Consider the following 16,950-nt stretch of genomic DNA (forward strand, 5'->3'; position numbering starts at 1 on the left):
GTCTCTTTGGCTCTATAGATCATACTCTTTTTCAATATGGCATGGTTCTTCTCAAGTTTTTTTGCTCCTCAGAATTTTATTTTTAATTAAAATCTTAGATTTACACAGGGTTAATGCAGGTATTGAGAAATTTTCCGGTATACTAAATTCTTATCACAGATAAACAAGACCAGGCATGGAATATCTGTCACTGATTCCTAGATGAGCTCTATTAGCATGACCTTGAAGCAGGCAGTCTATCCCTTTCTACAAGTCATAGCCACAAGATTGGACCTTGATATCTTCAAATGTTTGCATGAGTTTTTGAGCCATGGAAGTACAGTGCTTATAGACACTATATTTCCAACGTATTTTCTAGCTCGTTAAATAATATTTTAAAAATGCTACAATTCCTGGGGCACCTGGGTGGCTCAGTTGGTTCAGTGTCTGTCTTTGGCTCAGGTCATGATCTTAGGGTCCTGGGATCAAGTCCAGCATCAGGCTCCCTGCTCAGCGGGAAGTCCGCTTCTCCCTCTCGCTCTCCCTCTGTGCGCTCTCTCTCTCTCAAATAAATAAAATCTTTAAAAAAAAAAAATACTACAATTCCCTGCAATCCTCTCCCCCCAAAAAGAAATCTAAATAAATCCACCATATCTCACCTGTTAACTAAAGTCTTATCTTATTTCTAAGATTTAGATATAATACAAACCACTGAAAGTATACTTAGATTTAGGTCTAAGAGAGCTAATTGGTCTCCATTTCCAAAGAAGGTAAAACATAAAATGGGTTCCAGTTATATTTGAAGTGCTTAGATTAAATATAAGGAAGTCCTTTATAATGTTAAGTATGGGGAAAAGTCTCTAAGAGACTTGATTAGTAAAATCAGGACTTAAAAGTGAAGAGAGGAGGAATGACAGGCTACTTCTTTAGGGATAGTTTATTTTGCACTGGCAGATCTGGGCTGTTTGAGATGCATTATGACAAGTTGGAGGAATCCTGGCCTGGAACCTAGAGAGAGGTAAAAGGAGATCATTTACTCTAAGATAATCCTGGTTATAATAGTTTAGGACTACAGTAAGGTGTTAGAAATGGGAAGTGAGGGAAATGCCTGCCTCTTAAAAGTTAAAATGCCAGAGAAATACATTCTGGATCAGAGCACGTAGGATCGAAGTCACCTTAAGAAGACAATGCTTCCCAGGCTAACAAGGCTCCATTAGAACTTGTTTTCATGTAATTTCGGCTCTTCATCCTTTCTGCTGACTGGGATGGGTCGAAATGGCTGGAACTCTGTTATATTGGATCATGAGATGGCATTGGGAATAGAAGCCACTTTGATCAATATAGCAAAAAAAAAAAAAAAAATAGCAGGCTGAGTCTCTGAGGACACAAAGCTGCTATAACACCACACCTAGGGGGTCTATTTCCAGACCAGAAACTGTTCTCCATGTTAGCCAGATGTTATGCATTCTTCTGTGATATACAGCCCAACCTAATCCATGCTAATGGAAGTAGAGTTCACATTTTGCTAAGTTCTTGAGCCATCCTAGCCCAGGACCCCCTGGAAAACACGATGAAAAGATCAATTCAAGAAAAAGAGTTCAGGAAAAGTACATAGCTGCCAGATCAACTTAGTAGCTGAGGGTGTCACCGAACTGAAAATACTCTGCTAACCAGCTCAGAGATGGTAATATGGCCCTTGGCCTGACCAGAAGAAAATGATTTTAAATCTTACTGGATTTTGGTCCAAGTCCAAGGGAAGCTGGGTGAAGGGACCAGGGGAGCGAGCACTGTTGAAGAGCTCCGTTGCACGAGGGCTAACTGCCTCCTACATAGATGTAAAGATGCAGGAATCAATCCAGAGTGTTACCCAGATCCCAAAACTGAAGAAGTGAGGCCTCTCAATGTCACCTCAAGAACAAACCTTGTGGCAAGGGCAGCACACATGAGTAAGAATCTCTAATTACTTTTTTTTTAATTGATCTCAGCTGATCTACTCATCTGGTACAACCTACACTGAATGGAGGCTCTGCATTAGTCCTCTCCTGGCTGTGGGGTTTGCTTCATTATTCCTGGCATCCAGTTGATCACCTCAGAGCCTTCCTCATGAAAGATGTCACTCACACCTCAGAGAAAGGCGCTCTTTATAGTGTAGCATTTTCTGGAGAGGATTTCACCCACCAAATGGGAACATACAGTTTGTCAGGCAGACTGGTGGAACATTTTTCATGCTCTGAAAGTTTTCTTTCAGCTGTTCAGCCGGCCATGCTCTGGGCCATTTTCAAGACCTACTGAGAGCCAGCGACTGGCTGTGCCCACAGACCGGGCTGACATTCAGCCCTCCTGGTAACACTTCTGTGCTTGAGCCCCCTTCAGAAGGACCGTGTTGCTTGAAAAAGCACAATGAACTGCCGTTCTGGGGTCAGATTCTGACTCTGTGCCTCACTCTGAAGTGGCCTGGGGTGACATCTTCGGGCAAGTCAGTTAATCTCCCAGGGCTTCAGTCCACTTATTTGTAAATAAAGGGTTAAAGTAGTCTTTAAGAACACTTTCAACTTAAAATGTTACAATTTTTGTGGGTTTTCTTATTGGGAATAGAAAAATGTTTTCTTACTGCACATGAGCAATTATTTTTTATTGCTGAAATACCACACTTTGCCAAAAAGCACAAATGTATATTGGAAGAAAGATTAAAATGTAGATCGTCCATATTCTTACCACTGTTACTATTTTGCATATATCCCTACAGACTTTAAGCGTAAGCATGCTAGAAATCTTTTTGCAAAAATCTCACATCCAATCACCTGTCTTGTGGTCTGCTTTTTCACTGAACACAATATTCAAAAATTCCTGTGTCAAATATCTATGTCTATATATACACACCCATACACACAAACACACACACCATGTTAATGATCACACAGAATTCTAAGAATGGAGTACAGTTTATTTTACCAAACTCCTGCTTCTGCTATTATAAATATTGCTATATTGGACGTCCCTGTATATACAGTTGATCCTGACCAATGTAGGGGTTAGGGGCACCAACTCCTTGCTCAGTCAAAAATCCACATATATAGTTTCTGGTTCCCCAAAAACTTAATTACTAATAGTCTCCTGCTGACTGGAAACCTTATTGATAATGTAAACAGTTAACACATTTATATTATATGTATTAGACACTGTATTCTTATAATAAAGTAAGCTAGAGGAAAGAAAATGTTATTAGGAAAACCATTAGGAAGAGAAAGTACATTTATAGCACTGTACTGTATCAAAACAAAACAAAACAAAACAAAAACACATGTAAGTGGATCCACGCATTCCAACCCTGTGTTATTCAAGGGTCAACTATACATCTTATCTAATTTCTTTTTCCTTTGGAAAAATTCCTAGAAGTGAAATTCCTGAATTTGACACTATCCTTCTTTTAAGGATTTTATACGTATTCCGAATTGTCCTCCAGTAAGTTGTATGGATTTATTTTCTCCAAACAGTAAGTATGCCTTTCCCCATCCTCTCTCCAATTCCTTTTACTTTTTGTCGTTCTGATAGGTATACCCTAATCCTTTTTGTTTTGTATTCTTTGGCAACAAGTGGGATTTGTTCTTTTTGTCTCTTTTTCTTGGAGCTTTGTGTATTTTCCCTAGAAAACTGTCTGTCTATGTCCCATGTCCATTTTCTCTGTTGGGACGGTCTCTGGGCTCTCTTGTAATAGGCATAACTGCTGCCACCTTAGTGTAACGGGTTGTGAGACATGGCAGGTGAAAGGGCGAAGACAGACGGAGTCCCCTAGGAAGGCCTCTAGGAGTCCCTGGAGCTGGCAGGCAAGCCCACGAGCTCCCACATGCCCACCCTGCACCCCCAGCCCCTAGGTAATATGCAGCAGACACGGAGAAGAGGGAGATCTAGATCATGTGCCCCTAAGAATGTGGGGGGACCTGAAGCAGCCCTCGGATGACTACTTGCACCTTGATTGTCACAGTAGGGTCAGGACATGGGGAGATCTAGAACAGTCCAGGAGCCAAGACATAGAAAAAGTGACCGGAAGACAGTGAGCGATAGCATGAGGTGGGGGAGGTATACAAAATGTCCAGCTGCATTCAATATCCACCACATATTTATGCTTCAGTTATCTGATAAATATCTATTGAGTATTTACTATGAGCCAGGAATTGCACTTGCCAAAATAAATAAATATACTACAATAATATTGTTACTTCTGTCATGATTTGGTTTTTGTTTCTTCCTTTTGAAGACTCCATTTTTCAGCATTCAGCAGACTAGGGGGTATTTCATTTGAAATAGCATGTATAGTCAGAACACTGAATGGGATAGGATCTGAATGGATGAGTTAGAATACTCTCCAAGTGATATGTTGTCTTTATAGAGCCACGTGACTAAGCAGGCCCTGGCGTTGACAAGAGGATTTGCAACAATGCCTTAAATGGTTTCCTTGGCGCTGGAGAGAGTGATGTAACGCCATGGCCAGCCAACTTACCTCATGGGAATGTGTTTTCACAAAAGGCAAGCTATCAAGTGATTGTTTTGAGTAGTGATAGAAGTAGTAAGAAGCAGCAATGGTAGTGGAACATCTATCAGTTTTTACAGTAATGCATATTAAAGCATTTTTATGTGAAAATCTCCAGACTATTGACACGAGAGAAGTGGAAATTTCTGAATATGATGACCCTGTGGCAGCTGGTCAGTCATTCACTACAGCTGACTCAGAGGAGACTTCAGACTCAGTAGAATCCAGCTGCTCGACCTTGCCTGTGCCCAAATACCACTTTCTGGTGCCATCAAAAATCAGTAATTCAGTCATGTGGGTTATCTCAAAGGTAAGAGGTAGCACAATAAATAAGTCCCTCCTCCTCAATATTATGCGTGTCTTCACTTTTCACCTTGGGCATATCACCTACTTGCCCAGCCAGTTTTTCCTTTCTGTGAGTTTTGTTCCAAAGGCCCTGGGGCTAAATACCACAACTCACAGCTTCCAGGCAAGGGGATTGGGGTAAGGGGCAGATTTTGCAGTATCTCTAGCAATTTTCCAAACAATAGCCATTCAGGAACATAGACCTTTGTTTCAGCGGTTCAGGAGAGTTCATTTTGAGGAGCGAAAACTCATTTGCTGGTGGCAGTGATTCAAGCTGCTAACTTCACAGAGAATATCGCCAGAGCCAAATTCTTTCCCAGTTATGGAGGTCAGAGGTGAGCAACTGTGCTTACAGGGCAAAGCTCTTTTATGGATCCCCTTGGCTTTCTGCTTTCTTCTTTACAGTTGATTAACACCCAATGGCCATTTCTTTAAAAAAAGAAAAATTTAATTCCTTGGTTTAATTAGCTTTCCTAACGCAGCACTCACCACAGCCTGCCGGGATCCAGACCAGACAATGACAAGACTTCGTGATACTTGATTTCAGTTCAAGGTAATTTATTGTTGTAGCTCACTTAATTCCAAATGTTGTCTCAGGGCTTGTGTGGTCAAAATAAGGCCTGGATTTAACCCTTGACCGGCACACGTGAGGACTTTTACACGCTGAGTTAATGTATCCGCTGTAGGGGCTCTTTGGAGAGCCTGAAACTTCTTGCTTTGGTTTGACATTTTGCCTCAACTTCACGGTCACTGTCTTAAGATCAGTCTTCCCTTCCCCTCTTCAGAGCATTTGCTGATTGTGTGGGTTTTGCTACTGTTAATTTTAACATACCATGGAGTACTTCTTTCTGCCTCATTCTTTGAACAATCAATAAACAAATGTTTATTGAAAGCCCAGACAGCATGGTTTATTTATACATTTACTACATACCTGCAGATTTAGATAATCATATTTGTTTTTATTCTTTTATGACAACGTTTCAGTGTTATATGGTAGAGACAATAAAGTATAATGGTTAAGTGCATGAATGCTAAGCCAAATTGCCTGAGTTCAAATCTGGCTCTGACATCTCACAACTGTGTGATCCTGGGCAAGTTAAGTGATGACGCCATGCCTCAGCATCCTCATATGTAAGATCAGGATAATAACACTATCTACTTTTGGGCTTGTTAAGTAGTAAATTAATTAAGAGAAGTAAAGCAGTTAGAACAGTGCTTGGGCTGATAGCAAGTCCTCATAATGCCACTCATAAGCAGCATTTATTAGTGGATATCACTACTGAGAGATCATTTATTATTTCACTGAGGAATGAGAATATAAATTATCTACAATTCGCTGTCCTGTCAACTGTCTTTCATCTATAACCTGGTTTGTGCAAGGCATGATGGGTAATGAAGCCACGGAGGGGAATCCTACACAAACTCTACTCTTGACTTGGTTGGGAATGTTGCACATAGATCACAACTGTGTGATGATTTGCTGCATGAAGAAGTCGCCTCGTTGGACCAGCCTGGCTAGTGACTGAGTTAGGACCCTGTACAGCACAGGATAGTGTGAAGTCTCACAGCATTCTGATATCCAATGCCTTCTTTCCTCTAAGGCTTTCAAAATGACCTCACCTTTGTTGGTGACCTCTGCTCCTGGAAGAAGCCCAGGACACAAGAAAGGAAACAATTCCCGGTGACCTTTAAGACCCTTGAAGGTGGTGGTATTGTATGTTACTGATTCTAAGATGTACATTTTTTCCCACCTTTTTATTCTTCTGAAATCAGAGGCAGCAAAAAAGTATTGTGGGTGCTCTTGCCTCTACATGCGAAAATGTGGTCATAGGTGCTCGGCTGCCACTTCATTTGAGTTATGCGCAATGTCAGTACCACAGGACTTGAGATTTATTGTTGTTGAAATATCTTCAAAATTATTCCACTGTGCTATGAATTGAGATGCAAACTTATTATACGTGCAGGAAGGCACAGAAACAGAGCACTGTAATATGTGATTAAAAAAAATGATGACTGTGCTCACTTTGTACTAAAATTGGAACGATATGGAGAAGATTAGCATGGCCCCAGAGCAAGGATGACAGGCAAATTTGTGAAGCGTTCCATATTAAAAAAAAAAAAAAAAAATTATGACCAGTAAGTCTAAAAGAGCACTTTCATTAAACATAAAATAAAATTCTAAGTGCTAAGAAATCATGGGCCATAGTTCAGTTGGCAGCATTTTGTTTCTTCATGGTACATAAAATAATGCTTCATTTTATAATTAAAATTTTCTTAGATTTGATGAAATGTACATCCTAAACCTCAAGAAGGAAGATTATAAAATAGCTACCTTGAAATTTTCCACAACATTCCAAATTTTCAATTTTTGGCAGAACCAAGTTCTACCTACATTCATATTTAATTTTTAAACTCCTCTCATTTTTTAAACTTAAATACATTTCTTTTGAAAGAAAAAGTATACTCCTGTGAAACGAAGGTTTTACTGTGCTAGTTGAGTGGTTTAAATATGAATTATAATTAATCCATAACTATTAAGCTGAAAAAAACATGTTTGACCATTTACCATCTAAAATCATCTTACTGGGGCACCTGGCTGGCTCAGTCAGTGAAGCATGCAACTCTTGATCTCAGGGTTGTGAGTTTAAGCCACAAGTTGGGTGTGAAGATTACTTAAAAATAAAATCTTTAAAAATAAATACATAAATAGAATGCAGGCATATGCAGAATCCTGTGGGGAAACCCCACATTTAGGTGAGATCCCCCTGCTCAGATCGGTCACTTCCTTCTAGCCACTAAGCCATTTCCACCATTTCCAGACTCTTTATTTGTACTCGCTTTCAAGAAAGAAATTTGCACTGAAAAATCCTTCCCAAACTGAAATCAGAGAGCTACCATCAATTTATGTGTTTGACTTCTCAGCACCCATTAATTCCCATGTTTGTTTTTGTTACTCAGGGCTGTAAAGTTCGATGCCCTCTTTCAACCATGATGCCTGATTCTCTAAGGTTGCTGGACACTTTGTCATGAGTTCTTACCAACGTTTTGATAGCAATGATTGTGGAACTTTGAGAGAGGGGTTTGATTTTAGTCTAGGGAGATCATTTTCAAGATTGGTACTTGTCCTTCATTTACTTTCAGTTTATAAACCCAGTCATATGTCTTCTTTGACTCAATAGAGCATCACTTTCACGGATGGACAGGACTCTTGTATCAACAAGATGAGGAAATTCTATTTATCAGCAGGTGACACTTTCCCCACTTTTCACTTCCTACTAATTATCGCTGTTAAGTTTTCAGGGTCCTATCACAAAGAGCAGTTCATTAATTTTAATTATTTTTGGAATTCATTGGCTCCAATACAGAGTGAGGCTGGCAGATGCCAGAGGGTTAGAGTCGCGGAAATTAATTAACAAAGAGTGGAAGCTCTTATTGGCCAATGCTTTTTGCTATCTTCCTTTTTTTTTCATTTAACCACTTCAGAGTGGGTCTCCGACCCTTCAGACTGGAGGCAGGAGAAAGGTTAGAGCTGAATGTTCAAGACATAAAAAACTGAAGTCGCAGGCCCTGGCCAGGAGCAGAGTGCTTGGCTTGTTTTGCATTATATTCCAGCTATATCACTATCGGATCTGGATTTAGAAAACCCACAGATCAGTTGGTTCCCAAATCATGTCCAACTTGTGTCTATGTTTATTTGATTCCAGATGGAAGCTGACACTTAGAAGCTTGACTGGAACCCCTCTGCATGGCAACCTGTTTAAATTCGATTTCAGTGGCCCACAGAAGTCCTCTGCTCTGTGAAGGTATGGCACTTTGCTGGTAGTCTTTAAACATCAAACCAGTTAGAATCTGTTGCTGTATATTCCACTATTAAGTCCATACCTGTTCCAGTTTCTCTTGTAAAAAGTACCCTCCTGATGTGGAAGAGTAGTGCTCTCTAGCATTGCTAGAGGCAGTATAAATTGGTACAATCTTTCTGTCTGTCTTTTTTTTTTTAATTTTATTATGTTAGTCACCATACAGTACATCATTAGTTTTTGATGTGATCCACGATCCATTGTTTTCATATAACACCCAGTGCTCCATGCAGTATGTGCCCTCCTTAATACCCGTCACCGGGCTAACCCATTCCCCCACCCCCCTCCCCTCTAGAACCCTCAGTTTGTTTCTCAGAGTCCATCGTCTCTCATGGTTCGTCTCCCCCTCCGATTTCCCCCCTTCATGTTTCCCTTCCTTCTCCTAATGTCCTCTGTGCTATTCCTTATGTGCCACGAATAAGTGAAACCATATGGTAATTGACTTTCTCGGCTTGACTTATTTCACTGAGCATGCTCTCCTCCAGTCCCATCCATGTTGAGGTAAAAGTTGGGTATTCATCCTTTCTGATGGCTGAGTACTATTCCATTGTATATATGGACCACATCTTCTTTATCCATTCGTCTGTTGAAGGGCATCTCGGCTCTTTCCACAGTTTGGTTATTGAGGACATTGTTGCTATGAACATTGGGGTGCATATGGCCCTTCTTTTCACTACATCTGTGTCTTTGGGGTAAATACCCAGTAGTGCAATTGCCGGGTCATAGGGTAGCTCTATTTTTAAATTTTTGAGGAAACTCCACACTGTTTTCCAAAGTGGCTGTACCAATTTGCATTCCCACCAACAGTGTAAGACGGTTCCCCTTTCTCCACAACCTCTCCAACATTTGTTGTTTCTCTCCCTGTCCATTTTTGCCATTCTAACTGGTGTAAGGTGGTATCTCAATGTGGTTTTGATTTGAATTTCCCTGATGGCTAATGATGATGAACATTTTTTCATGTGTCTGTTAGCCATTTGTATGTCTTCTTCAGAGAAGTGTCTTTTCACATCTTCTGCCCACTTTTTGACTTGATTATTTGTTTTTTGGGTGTTGAGTTTGAGAAGTTCTTTATAGATCTTGGATACCAGCCCTTTATCTGTAGTGTCATTTGCAAATATCTTTTCCCATTCTGTGGGTTGCCTCTTTGTTTTGTTGACCGTTTCCTTTGCTGTGCAGAAGCTTTTTATCTTGATGAAGTCCCAAAAGTTCATTTTTGCTTATGTTTCACTAGCTTTTGGAGATGTATCTTGAAAGAAGTTGCTGTGGGCAATGTCAAAGAGATTACTGCCTATATTCTCCTCTAGGATTTTGATGGATTCCTGTCTCACATTGAGGTCTTTCATCCACTTTGAGTTTATCTTTGTGAATGGTGTTAGAAAATGGTCGAGTTTCATTCTTCTGCATGTGGCTGTCCAATTTTCCCAGCACCATTTATTGAAGAGACTGTCTTTTTTCCATTGCATGTTTTTTCTTGCTTTGTCAAAGATTATTTGACCATAGAGTTGAGGGTCCATATCTGGGTTCTCTATTCTGTTCCATTGGTCTATATGTCTGTTTTTGTGCCAGTACCATGCCATCTTGGTGATCACAGCTTTGTAATATAGCTTGAAATCAGGCAACGTGATGCCCTCAGCTTTTTCTTTTTCAACATTTCCTTGGCGATTCGGGGTCTTTTCTGATTCCATACAAATTTTAGGATTGTTTGTTCCAGCACTTTGGAAAATGTCATTGGAATTTTGATCGGGATGGCATTAAAGGTATAGATTGCTCTGGGTAGCATAGACATTTTAACAATGTTTATTCTTCCAATCCATGAGCATGGAATATTTTTCCATCTTTTTGTGTCTTCTTCAATTTCTTTCATGAGTACTCTGTAGTTCCTAGAGTATAGATCCTTTACCTCTTTGGTTAGGTTTATTCCGAGGTATCTTATGGTTTTTGGTGCTATTGTAAATGGAATCGTTTCTCTAATTTCTCTTTCTACAATTGTGTTGTTAGTGTATAAGGAAGCAACTGATTTCTGTGCATTGATTTTGTATCCTGCCACATTACTGAATTGCTGTATGAGTTCTAGTAATTTGGGGGTGGAGTCTTTTGGGTTTTCCACATAAAGTATCATGTCGTCTGCAAAAAGAGAGAGTTTGACTTCTTCTTTGCCAATTTGAGTATCTTTTATTTCTTTTTGTTGTCTGATTGCTGTTGCTAGGACTTCTAGTACTATGTTGAACAATAGTGGCGAGAGTTGGGCATCCTTGACGTGTTCCTGATCTTAAGGGAAAGGCTCTCAGCTTTTCCCCGTTGAGGATGATATTCGCTGTGGGTTTTTCATAGATGGATTTTATGAACTTGAGAAATGTTCCCTCTATCCCTATACTCTGAAGAGTTTTAATCAGGAAAGGATGTTGTATTTTGTCAAATGCTTTTTCTGCATCAATTGAGAGGACCATATGGTTCTTCTCCCTCCTCTTATTAATGTGTTCTATCACATTGATTGATTTGCGAATGTTGAACCACCCTTGCATCCCAGGGATAAATCCCACTTGGTCATGGTGAATGATCCTTTTAATGTATTGTTGGATCCTATTAGCTAGGATTTTGTTGAGGATTTTGGAATCCATATTCATCAGGGATATTGGTCTGAAATTCTCCTTTTTGATGGAGTCTTTGCCTGGTTTGGGGATTAAGGTAATGCTGGCCTCATAGAATGAGTTTGGAAGTTTTCCTTCTGTTTCTATTTTTTGAAACAGCTTCAGTAGAATAGGTATTATTTCTTCTTTGAATGTTTGGTAGAATTCCCCAGGGAATCCATCAGGCCCTGGCCTCTTGTTTTTTGGGAGGTTTTTGATCACTGCTTCAATCTCGTTACTGGTTATTGGCCTATTCAGGTTGTCAATTTCTTCTTGTTTCAGTCTTGGCAGCTTATAGGTTTCCAGGAAGGCCTCCATTTCATCCAGATTGCTCAGTTTCTTGGCATATAGTTGTTGATAATAATTTCTAATAATTGTTTCTATTTCGTTGGTGTTAGTCGTGATCTCTCCCCTTTCATTCATAATTTTATTAATTTGCGTCCTTTCTCTTTTCTTTTGGATAAGTCTGGCCAGTGGTTTATCAATCTTATTAGTTCTTTCAAAGAACCAACTTCTAGTTTCATTGATCTGGTCTACTGTGTTTCTGGTTTCTAATTCATTGATCTCTGCTTTAATTTTAATTATTTCTCTTCTAATGCGTGGCTTAGGCATCGTTTGTTGATTTTTCTCTAGTTCTTTAAGGTGTAGAGTTAGTTGGTGAATTCGGGATTTTTCTATTTTTTTGAGTGAGGCTTGGATGGCTATGTATATCCCCCTTAGGACCGCCTTTGCAGTATCCCCATAGGTTTTGGACCGATGTGTTTTCGTTCTCATTGATTTCCATGAATTGTTTAAGTTCTTCTTTGATTTCCTGGTTCACCCAAACTTTCTTGAGCAGAGTGGTCTTTAGCTTCCAAATGTTTGAATTTCTGCCAAATTTTTTCTTGTGATTGAGTTCCAGTTTTAAAGCATTGTGGTCTGAGAGTATGCAGGGAATAATCTCAATCTTTTGGTATCGGTTGAGACCTGATTTGTGACCCAGTATGTGGTCTATTCTGGAGAAAGTTCCATGTGCGCTCGAGAAGAATGAATATTCTGTTGTTTTAGGGTGGAATGTTCTGTAAATATCTATGAGGTCCATCTGGTCCAGTGTATCATTCAAAGCTCTTGTTTCCTTGTTGATTTTCTGTTTAGATGATCTGTCCATTGCTGAGAGTGGAGTATTGAGGTCTCCTACAATTAACGTATTGTTATCAATATGACTCTTTATTTTGGTTAACAGTTCGCTTATGTAGATGGCTACTCCCATGTTGGGGGCAGAGATATTTACAATTGTTAAGATCTTCTTGTTGGATAGACCCTTTAAGAATGTTATAGTGCCCTTCTGTGTCTCTAATTACAGACTTTAGTTTAAAATCTAATTTGTCTGATACAAGAATTGCTACCCCAGCTTCCGCTGGCATGGAAGATGGATCTCCATCCCTTCACTTTCAGTCTGGCTGTATCTTTAGGTTCAAAATGAGTCTCTTGTAGGCAGCCTATGGATGGGTCCTGTCATTTTATCCAACCTGCAACCCGGTGCCGTTTTATGGGAGCATTTAGGCCATTCACGTTGAGAGTGATGATTGAAAGATATGAATTAGTTGTCATCATGTTGCCTGTGAAGATGTTGTTTTTATAGATTGTCCCTGCAAATTTCTGTTGTATATCACTCTTGGGGTCTTTCTCCTTTTATAGAACCCCCCCTTAATATTTCTTGCAGGGCCGGCTTAGTGGTCACATATTCTTTCAGTTTCTGCCAGTCATGGAAGCTCTGCATCTCTCCATCCATTCTAAATGAAAGCCTTGCCGGATAAAGTATTCTTGGCTGCATGTTCTTCTCATTTAGTACCCTGAATATGTCTTGCCAGGCCTTTCTGGCTTGCCAGGTCTCTGTGGATAGGTCTGACGTTATTCTGATCTTCCTCCCTCTGTACGTAAGGAATCTCTTCACCGTAACTGCCCTTAAGATGGTTTCCTTGGTTCTAAGATTTGGAAGTTTTACTATTACATGCCAGGGTGTTGGCATGTTTTCCTTGATCTTGGGAGGGGTCCTCTCTGCCTCTAGGACGCGAATGTTTGTTTCATTCCCCAGATTAGGGAAGTTCTCAGCTATGATTTGCTCAAATACATCTTCTAGTCCTCTCTCTCTCTCCACTCCCTCCGGGATTCCAATTATTCTGACATTGGAACGCTTCATGGTGTCACTTATTTCTCTGATTCTATTTTCACGGATTCTGAGTTGTTTTTCCCTGGCCTCCTCTTTTCCCTTTTTATCTATTATATTGTCTTCCAGGTCGCTTATTCGTTCTTCTGCCTCAGTTACCCTAGCTGTTAGATTATCTAGATTGGATTGGATCGCATGGATAGCATTTTTAAGTTCTGCCAATTCAGCTTTCATTTCTGCCCTTAGAGACTCTATGTTGCCATTAATTGATTTCTCCATTCTAGCCATCGTCTTCACAATTGCTAGCCTGAATTCCATCTCCGACATCTTGGTTATATCTGCATCCATTTGTAAATCTGCAGTATAAGTCATAATCTCTGAGTCTTTTCTATTTTGGGGGCTCCTCCTCCTAGTCATTCTGTTGATGGGTGTTTGAGGGAATGTATAGAGTCCAAATTATTGACCAGAACCCAAGCAAGATCAACCTGTTTTCTTGGGACCTGGCCTCTTGTTTTCCCAGCCTGTCTTCTGGGGGAGGGGCCTGCCGCGCTGTTACTCAGGCAACCCTGTTTGGGCAGAGGTGCCCTGCCCCCCTGTGGTGGGGGATGGGCTCCGCGGGAATCAGTTTTGGGGTCTTTTCTCTGGCGGCTTTCCTTGGCAACTTTCCGCGTCTCTTCCGCGAGTCAGAGCAAGAAGAGACCGTTTCCAACCCTCTGCCTCAGAGCAGAGAGACCGCAGTCTGTTCTTCAGTGTGCTCTCCAGGCCACACCGTCTCTGTTTCTGTCGGTGCTGCTATAAACTGCAGCGGCCTGGGTTGTGCGCCCCTCCGCAGCACCCCCAGTCCTGCCTCCAGGTCGGAGCATGTCTCTGCCCTCTGTGCTTCTAAAACCGCCAGCCGCCCCCAGTCCACATGCAGGACCCCGCCGCTCTGGGTTTCCACCCCAGGGGCTGCCCTAAAGTCCTTACCCTGCCGCTACCGGTCTGCAAGTCTGTGCCCCGTCCCCAGGGAGCGAGGCTGTCGCTCACCGGCGGTGTAGGATTCCCACGGCCAGGCACCCTCCCGCTGCTGTTTATCCTCCGATATCTGCCCACGGAATCATGGCTCCCTGCTTCGTACCTCGAAACCAACCGCCTGTGATATTCTGTTTGTAGAGATCCAGATCTTCGTACATCTCAGGCTGGTTTCGTGGGTGCTCAGAGTGGTCTGGTAGATAGATATCCAGCTCAATCCCGGGCACCAGTTGAAATAGGGTCCCCTACTCCTCTGCCATCTTTCCTAGTCCTCTGTCTTTCTTGTCTTTCTTGTCTTTCTGGAAAGCAAAATAGCCATAGCCATAAGGTGTCATCAAATGCACATACTCTTTGACCAAAATTTCCACAACTGTTTTGTTCAAGGAAATAGTAAGAAACGTGGGCAAAGACTTCTCAACAGGAAAGTTCATTGCACCATTAATTATAGTAGTGAAATATTAGAAAAACCTAAACATCCCAACCGCTTGAATAGTATACAGCCAGCAGAAGTGACTCCATAGAATATTTGACACTGAAAAATGTTTATCTTCTATTGTGAAGTTGAAGAGCCATGTCCCAGAACTATATAGTGTTATTCTAATTTTAATATTTTTATATAATTATAGCAGTTTATGGGGGGCAGAATTACAGTGTACTTTTTATTTTCATCCCTATATGTTTCTGTATTTTTCAAATTTTCTACATTGAACAACCACCACTCTTATAATCAGAGAGGGAACATGAAAGCCTTTAAAAAACAAGAAAGAAAGCACCTCCTTGAGACATAGCATAATTGTTGAAATTAAAATTTTATCAAAATCAAGGCCTTATTCTTCCTGAAAGTTCAGGAAAAGGAAACTATGATTTGCTAAGGGCTTGTCACATATTAAGCACTGTGCTAGGACCTTTTTACATATATATATATATATTTTTTTTTTGAAAGAGAGCATGCACGAACAGGGGGAGGGGCAGAGGCAAAAGGAGAAAACAGACTCCCCACTGAGCAGAGAGTCCACGGGGCTCGCGGGGCTCAATCCCAGGACCCTGGATCATGACCTGAGCTGAAGGCAGATGCTTAACTGACTGAGCCACCCAGGCGCCCCCCTTTTTACATATGTTATTCCACTTAATCATCACAATAGTCTGTAAGGCATGTACTATTATCTTTAGGATAGCTAAATAGTCTGGCATATGCAAAATAGAGAATAATATAACAAGCATAGAGAATAACATTAAAAATATCCATATTTTCAGCTTCCAACTTAAGAAATTAAATATGTCTGACACAGAGGATGCTGCCTGTGTACTTATCCCCAGGGCCATTCTGTTTTCTTCCATTGAGAAGTAACCATTATCTTGAATATGGAGTTTATTATTACTTATGCAAATTATTGTTCCTTGGCTACATATGTTGGTATCCATAAACTAGACTGAATCAGTTACCGTCCAATCAGGAAAGTAGGAATCACTCTATGTATTACACACAAAGGGAGATTTAATACTGAGATTTACAGAAGTAGAGAAAGGGCTGGAGAAGCAAATGGGATAATGTTTAGTTTCATCCATTTGCCTCCCAGATCAATTCTCTATCCTTCTTTGGGCCCAGGAAACTAAGCCGTACAGACTGCCTCATGGTACTCTCTTGACTTCTGACTTCTGGTTGGTTTTGGCCCGTAGGAACTACCGGCAAGAAGTTGAGGGGAAGAGGAGAATGGGATCAGAGGAGCTATTCCCTTGGCTTCCTTCTTGTTGGGTTGCTAGCACATTGGCCCTGCGGCTGCTCAAATAGCCACGGATACTGTGGAAATGCTCATTTCCAGTCACCTCTTCCTCTTGCTGCTGCTGCCATTGCTGGAAGCACAACCGGAACAGAGAGGAAAATGGCTTCTCCCTTTCTTCCGTTTCCTAATCTCCTGCCAGTGCTTTGCACTGGCAACATCTAACCAGAGCCTGTGACATGGAGTTCACAGGTTGCCAACCTCTTGCATCACAGAAGAGCGCACAGAAAGGCTGGAGTGGGGCTGAGAGCCAACAGCACATAACCCGCACGAGGGCACAGTATTGTTTGCATTTTTAAAACTGTATAGGCAGTATCATGCTATACGTATCCTTCCTTTTTCGTTTAACCTTATCCTTTTGAGATCTGTCCATGTTGATACATGTGGCCGTAGTTAATTCATTTTAATTGCAATGTTGTATTCAGTAATGGTATTTCTGTAAGGGAACTAGTAAAGATAGAAACGTGGACGTTACTGGCATCAGAATAAAAGAGATATAAAGATAATATATGGCAAATTATAAAGAGCAGGTAAAGTTAGATTAAAGGAAAACATTTCTAAAAACTTTTCATTCCTTCATTCAGCACAGATGCATTGAGCTTCTACCATGTCCTAGGCATTGTGCTTGACACAAAGCAGAAAATTGAATATGACATTGAGAAGTTGCTGATGCATAGAC

General features: G+C 40.8%; 1 long non-coding RNA gene and 1 other non-coding gene across 2 annotated transcripts; both read left to right on the forward strand.

The window, feature by feature from the left end:
• Window positions 1-4,636: 4,636 nt before the first annotated feature.
• Window positions 4,637-16,346, forward strand: LOC113919297. Its single transcript, XR_003518945.2, has 3 exons — window positions 4,637-4,817; window positions 8,557-8,655; window positions 16,171-16,346. It is a non-coding gene; the product is annotated as an uncharacterized LOC113919297 (long non-coding RNA).
• LOC113921119 lies at window positions 6,861-6,964 on the forward strand. Its single transcript, XR_003519525.1, has one exon. It is a non-coding gene; the product is annotated as a U6 spliceosomal RNA (small nuclear RNA).
• Window positions 16,347-16,950: the final 604 nt, after the last annotated feature.

The sequence above is a fragment of the Zalophus californianus genome, chromosome 3 (genome assembly GCF_009762305.2).
Source record: "Zalophus californianus isolate mZalCal1 chromosome 3, mZalCal1.pri.v2, whole genome shotgun sequence".
NCBI classification, from domain to species: Eukaryota; Metazoa; Chordata; class Mammalia; order Carnivora; family Otariidae; genus Zalophus; species Zalophus californianus.